The sequence below is a fragment of the Emys orbicularis genome, chromosome 8 (genome assembly GCF_028017835.1).
Source record: "Emys orbicularis isolate rEmyOrb1 chromosome 8, rEmyOrb1.hap1, whole genome shotgun sequence".
Taxonomy (NCBI): Eukaryota; Metazoa; Chordata; order Testudines; family Emydidae; genus Emys; species Emys orbicularis.
In genome coordinates this window covers 59,515,589-59,523,210 of record NC_088690.1, presented here as the reverse complement: position 1 = coordinate 59,523,210, position 7,622 = coordinate 59,515,589, and positions in this window count along the sequence as shown.

Below are 7,622 nucleotides of genomic sequence, written 5' to 3'. Positions count from 1 at the left end.
TCTACCTCCTCCCTGCAGTTTCTTTCCTAAAGGTCGATATCATCATGGCTGGGGGAAGTGGAATGCCACCTGGGTCCTAGTGACCCAAATGGGATGTCTTCTGCACAGTTCTGGGTCTGGAGGGCTCAAGAGGAAGGATGGGACCCGTTTAACCTGCTCTGCCCTCGGTTAGCAGAATCTCTTTGACAGCTTTCTATAGTTGATCTGTAAGCCTAGTAACAGCTTTGTGTGGTGAGGATAATTCATCTCCATTTTACAGGAGAGGAAACTGAGGTACCGAAAGGGTAAATGATGGTGGAAGAGCAAAGAATAGAATCCAGCTCTCCTGTTGTCTGTTTAACTGCAAGACCATGCACTCCTTATAACACAAACATCCTCACCCCACAACTCCGCACCTTCACCCACACAATAACATTATTAAGGCTGAAGAGTCAAGCACTCAGATGTTAGGAAATGCCAAAATGAAAGTTGCCTGTGCAACTTTAATTCATTAACCTTGTGCATATGCATTATGATGCAGTTTTTATTACGTGATCACATACTATTTTTTCTATATGACCCTGGCCTCATTCAGGACACAGGATGGATGGTGCTCACTAAAAGAGCAGCTGTTCAATATTTTGCTTTCTCCTCATTGTTCAATGGGTGGCTCCAGGCCTTATTTACTACACACTATTCAAACCCTGCTCTGAAGACAGAATTATTAATTTCTATGGGCTTTTCTATGGTGCTCATTATTTCTGGCATTTCTTAACTTGAGTGGTTGACTTTGCATCCTTAATGATCTTTTAACATAGATTTTTGTATGTGTAATTTCTTAGGTTTTTAAAAAAGCAAACTGAAAAAAACAAATTCCATCATGTGGTATCATATTGACACCTACATGGATCATCAGCAGGATTGGAACCTTTAGATCACCAAACAGACACCTATGACATGAGGTAACAGAGTAACTGATAACAGTAGTAGGTTGTCATCCTCATCCTCGATGGGGGGATGAGACACACAGCCAGATGGTTTCACAGCTATTTGCTGACAGCAGAGGAATGATAAGATTCAGGAACCTTGGGTTCCATTCCAGGCTTTGGAGGGGAGTGTGCTCTAGTAGGCACAAACTCTTCTACCCATTTCCCCCCCGCCTGTCCCTTCCAATTTTTCCCTGTTCTAGTCCAATCTCTTCCCCAACCCAATCCCATTCTCCCCACATAGCCAGTGTGTCTCCTTTCCTCTGCCTTCTCATCCCAGTCAGTCTCCTGGCCCAGCAAATCCTAGTCTCACCCCTTCCAACTCTCTGTCCCAATCTTCCCCCTTCCCCACTTCCTTGTCTCCAGTCTCCTTGCTCAGCCATTCCAAGTTCTCAGAAATAGCTGAGTTGTTCTGGCTGAAATTTTCCAAAGATGAGCCTAAAGCAGACAACTGGCATGGAAGATTTCAGCCTGAACAGGTAAATGTTGGCAAAGTTATAAGCAACTGAAAATGGTATTATTATAATGGGAAGCTTCGGACAGCCTTAAAAAGGGTGGTGCTACCACCTCTGTCCGTTATAGTCTTCTTTTTAAAAAGTAAATTAAACATGTTTTCTAGCAGATTGATCTGGGGTAAAAGGATTTATCTATGCAACAAGCTCCTGTAGGGGTCAGCCGGGCCCAGCATCTGGTTTCCTTCTAGTGTGTGCCATTCCACCCTCTAATGGGAGAAAGCACTTCCACCCTTTCCCAGGTAAAGGAGGGAAAGCCCCAGAGCCTATATCTATACTTCTCAACCAGCCATGCCCTAGTGGAGGTATGACTGAGACCTGGAGCAAATTATATATGCACGAAACTTAAAATGTTGTAGGCTATAGTGCCCGAGTGTCAGTGACTCCTTCCATTACCATGGGTTAATGATCCTTTATTTCTAAAGTAAAATAATTCACCTGCAGACATACTGGGACAGGATTCAGGTTGTGTGGATCAGGGGCTGAGATGAGGGATTGGTAGAAGGTGTGGCTTCTGGTTCGCTGCTAGGAAGAAAGTGGGAGACACTAGTGCACCTACGGTCTGGGCCCTGCTGACCTTTGGGTGGGTTTACATGGAGACACTCACGAACATGAATGTGAAATAACTGTGAATTTAAAGTTGCTTAGTTAAACCCCTGTGTGGGGACACTTATGCAGATTTAAAGTGGCCTTAATTTGGTGTAGCTAATCCTCTTTAAAATCACATATTTTCTTAATGTGGATTATTTTTCCTGAGTGACCACTGTGGACAAACCCTAATCTGTAGGGGAGGGGCCAAGATACTTCTTACTACCCCTCCCCGCAGCAGGTATTGCCCCCCAACCTTGGGCAGCACAGCACCCCTCACTGGCTGCTGTTTGCTCCCAGGCCTCAAGCAGGGAAGGGTTAATTGGGTGGGGCTTAGACAGAGGCTCCGGCTGGGGCGGAGGGAGTTAAATTAGGCACGCTCCTATTGGCTGTCAGGGAATAGTTGTGGGAGTGGGTGGAGGTCAACGAGCCGGTCCCATTGGCTGGCGTGTTAAAGGCGCTGCCCTATTCGGGAGCCCCTCTGGTCCTTTCGGTGAGGGAGCGGGGAAAGGTGCGGCCCGATTGGTCGGTGGTGGCAGATGAGGCGGCCCTATTGGTTGCGGCGCCGGGCGCCACCATGTTGGAGGGCTCGCGGGGCTGTTGGCATTGGCAGCGCCGGCCGGGGATGGCGCGCGGGCGCCGGCCGGGGTGAGTACGGGGCGCTGGGTGGCACCTTTCTGGGAGCGGCGCGCTGGGCGCTCGCTAGCGGCCCCGGGGCAGGTGAGCGGGGTCGGGAGCTTCAGGCCCGCCGCGCTCGACCCCTTCGGCCTGGGGGCCTCGTAGAGCTGCGGCCGCGGCCCTCCGCTGCGGTGGGCAGGGCTGCCTGCGTGGCTCGGCGGGGACGGGCCCCGCGCATACGGGGAGGGGGCGCCCCTCTCCCGCCCGACACGCCCCTTCCCCGCGGCGCGATCGCCCCCTCGGGTCCGTAGGGGAGCAGCAGCGACCTCCCGTGCGGTGCCGGGGCGCCCGTGGGGCAGACAACAAGCCCCGAGGGGCGTCGGGGTCTTTTCTCTGGGAATCCCCGCTTCGCTGGGGCGGTGTGGGGTCCCGTCTGGAGCCACGCTGGTATGTTGGGCGATAGGGAGAGTGGCCCCCTTCTGAGGGGATCAGTCACCCACCAGAGTTGGGTCTGCAAGGGTGGAAGTAACTTGCATTGGAAACCTTGATGGGGCTTTACCGTGGCTGCCTATGGTAGGGACGGGTCTTTAGCACAGTTTTCCCTGGGTTGGTTGTGAGCCTTTCCCAAGCATAGCTGATCATTCAAATAAGATCTTGCTCTTGTGAGAAGTCCCCCGAGAATCCTCCTCCACTTGACTTTGAAAAGTATTTGAATAATATTTCATGCTTCTGTGATCCCTTTCATCTTCACATTTCAAAGCACTTTACAGACAACAATTAAAGCTATACCCGCATGTCCTAGCAATTAGAAAAATATTAGCCCCCCTTCTGTAGATGGGGAAACTGAGGCACAGAATGGCTTAATGACTTGTCCAAGGTCACACTGCCAGTCAGCGGCAGCTACAAATAGAACCCAGGAGTCCTGACTCAAAGTTCTTTGCTCTAACTATTAGACAGTACACTTTAATTGTTGGGACCATCTCAGTGGCTGATGGGTAGTGGACAAAGATCCCCTCCCAACTCTCTACTCTAATCTTCAGTAAGAAGGGCTTGTTTGAGTGCTGTCTTGTACTCCAGCCATTTCTGACACGACTCAAACTCTAATACACTACAGTGAAGGTTAGTGTTTTTATACTGTCATTAGACCTCATAGTCTACCTAGCAGTACTGTAAAACCTGCACAATGAGACCCTTCCAACAACAGGAAAACTGCCTTAAGTGATCACTTTACTTAAAAGTATCTCTAAGCATTCAGTGCAGTGCAGTCTGTATTTGGCTGACTTTTCCAGTCTTATGGTGATCACTCAAGATGTTTCGCTGTGTATCTTACAACAAAAGCAAATAATTTTTTGCTGTTTTACCTTACCTCCATTCTACAGGGCCTTTGCAGTTAGATCTAAAATAAACACCTCAAAACAAACAAACAAAAATCCTCTCCACCCTATGTAATTGGAAAATTTTGCCTTTTCAGTAAGTTGGTTCCACTTCGAACAGCCATTCTGGTTATGGGAAAGCTTGGCGGTAAAGCCTGTGATTCAGCAAATGACATTGTCACATGATGAAAAAAATGAAACAAGTTTTACCATTGAGCATACAGATTAAATGTGGCTGTCATAAGAAGTATGGATTCAGGCTCAAGTTTGTTAGTTTGTTTGTTTGTTTGTTTTTTGTTTTAAAAGGAAGTGAGCCTCGCTCAACATTGAAGGCCAGACCGTTGGCTGGTATAAGTCAGTGAGAAAAAACGATTTATTTCCACTTGCAAACCAAAGTCCCAGGAGAGCCAGATAGATTTTGTACTGCCTTGCATGTTGTCAACAAAATTGGCAGCTAAGATCTGATCCCAGAATCTATGCTTCTGGTTCTGTAGAGGTGCTAACTACCTTCAGCTTCTGTTGAGGCCAGCGGAGATAGGGTGGGCTCATCACCTGGCAGGATTGGGCCTATTATTATTTAAGATTGCAGATAGATTTTCAGATCTCAGTTTTGAGTTTTTAGTGCATCTTTTTATTTGTCAGCTGAATAAACTTGTTCTTAGCATCATTGACACCAAACCTAGAAGGAAATGCATGTCATTTTCCATCAGTTTAAGGCCTTTTCTACACTAGTCCCCTTAAATTACCCCTTTGCTTATCGCTCCACCTCTCCCAATAGGGGGAGTTTTGGTGTCATTTAAAAAAAAAAAAAAATTGCTGGTGGTTACTGACGCTTTTATCTTCATGTCAGGTTTCCATGACAGAGTGTTAAAATGCTGGTGACCAACCAGTACCTTGTCTCTGCTCGAGCTCTCGCTACTGCTGCCGCTGGTGAAGGTGCAATGGAAGGTGTTTCTTAAGGAAAAAATTCTAGGCTAGGCCCAGCCTCAGAGAACTGCCTGCAGGGTTGTATGGTGAAGGTTGTTACAGACTAAGGGAGCAGGGAGATGCTGTACCAGACCAGTAAACTCATAGGAAGCCTTTAGCACTATATCACGAGGGTAGTACAGAACAATCACCAGGTAATGAAAGAGAGGTGGTAAGAGTGTCTGCAAATTCTAAGATAATGTCTGGGGGAGTATGTGAATAAAAGAATTCTATGCTGATAAGATCTATGTAGGAGGAGAGAGGGTAAGCTACCAAGGAATCTGCCAGAATGGAATGGGGGGAGGCCAGTAGAAATTGGTCTCTGAAGGCTGAAATAAATTGCACTGGAAACTTTGTCCAGCAAATTTCCCCATATTTACTATGATGAACCTTACAGTCCTCTTCATAGGATGTTCTTACACAAGAAACTGAGTATTTAGTAGTATCATAGTATTTTGGATGGCTGGAAGCATAACTGGGTAGGGTTTGAAAAAGAACTGAATATGTTCACGGAGGTTAGGTCCATCAATGGCTGTTAGCCAAGGTGGTCAGGGACACAACCCCATGTTCAGGATGACGCTAATCTCTGACTACCAGAAGCTGGGAGTGGAAGATGGGTGGATCACTCCATGATTGCCCTGTTCTGTTCTCTCCCCCTGAAGCTCTGGTACTGGCCACTGTCAGAGACAGGATACTGGGCAAGCTGGACCATGGTCTGACTGAGTATGACAGCTCTTATGTTTTTATGTTCTTCGGAGAGACAAAAGTCCATTTAAGCATGCACTTGAGTACATACAGAAAGTTGTAAGATGCATTTGTTCGCAGGCTTATTTCATGAGACTGAACTATGAAATTCTGGGTTCAGATCTGACTAATGAGGCCTCTCCCTGTTCTGTCTTATTTGAAAATTCTAATGACCAAGTGAAAGTCTTGTAAATTGTGTCCAGACAACGTTGCGACAGGCACCTTATTAGATAATTTTGATTCTGTCCCTGTAATGGCATTGCCCTCTAAGTACAGTTCTTTTCTAATTTCTCAGGTGCCAGAGTATACACCCTTTTGGTTTTGTGCTATGCCTGCTGTTTGTTTTTGCTTTTGGAAAGTGGTGCTGGGCTGGCTTAGAGGTGGTTGGCTGTTGCAGGACCCCAAGTCTTAAGAATATGAATGGATTCCATTTCCTCAACAAGTAGCAGAGAGCTGACTACGGTGTGTTGCTGCCACTGAGAGTGCCAGTTTGGGGAAGGGAGTGGTTTAGCTGCTGTTTGGCTGTCGCATGAGTAACCTTCCAGACTGGCAGGAAAGTACTGAGATACGTTTTTATTTAATAAGTGGGTGGGAATGCTTTAGTTGAGACGTTTGTGTGCATAATGAATGTGTTTGGTGTTTAAAAGTGCTGTAATGTGGGCATGGGGTAGGAAGGCTTGGTGTTTGCAAATAATACCGAACTGTCTAGAATCAGAGTTGAAATCCATTAGGAAATATCTGTGGGAACTTAGTGAAAAGCAACAACAGCAATATTAAAAACCTGGCATTGTTTTTATGTTCAAATATTGATTTGTTTTTTCTGGGACATGAGGATGTGGTAGCATGGGTGAAGGGTGATTCTTTTCTTCTCTGGGTGTGTACATGGAGTTTACTTAGGTAATAAAACTCTTGGACTGTGCCTTTTGTTTAATCAGCAAGGTTGCTGGAGATAAGAACATTGCGTGAAAGGACTTTCTCAGGCCTCATCTACACTAAGGCCTGGGCTACACTAGCGGGGGGGGTTCGAACTAAGATATGCAACTTCAGCTACGCTATTCGCGTAGCTGAAGTCGAAGTATCTTAGTTCGACGTACCTGGCCGTCCTCACGGCAGCAAGTCGACTGCTGCGGCTCCCCCGTCGACGCCGCTTACTCCTCCTGCCGAGGTGGAGTACGGGTGTCGATTAGCGGATCAATTTTTCGCGTACAGATGAGACGTGATAAATCGATCCCCAATACATTGAACAGTACCCACCGATCCGGCGGGGAGTATAGGCGTACCCTAAGGGTTTTGTCGACAAAAGTTATGCCGATGATTAAAACCCGGTATAATTACATTGCTTGTACATGTTCTCATAACGCTCCTTCTCTCAGCAGAGCACATCCACAGTTGGTGCTCTAGCATCGACAGAGAGAGCAGTGCACTGTGCAACTCACCACCTTCTGCAGCTAGGTGGTGTGGGAAGGCAGAATGGATCGCAGTGCATCGTGGTAGGGGCTCAACGTCTCATGATGCATTTTTCTATCCCAGTGTTCCATGGGCTTCCGACTACGTTTTGTGGCATTTTTCAACGGTCCCTGTTTACTGTGCACCAGCCATCTCTGTCTGAAAGGATGGATCCTGCACTGTTCTGTACTGTCACTGTTATGAACACGTTATGGCTGGTCATGCAGTATATCATGAACACCCAATCTGAACACAAATCAGAGGTGCCAAACTGCTATGAGCCATGGAAAGAAACAACACCAGATTACTTTTGGCATTCATGGAGCAGTTGGATGCGGAGGACCGTCACTTTTGGGTTCGGGAAACAAGCACTGAGTGATGGGATTGCATGCAGTGGCTGCAGAATTTCA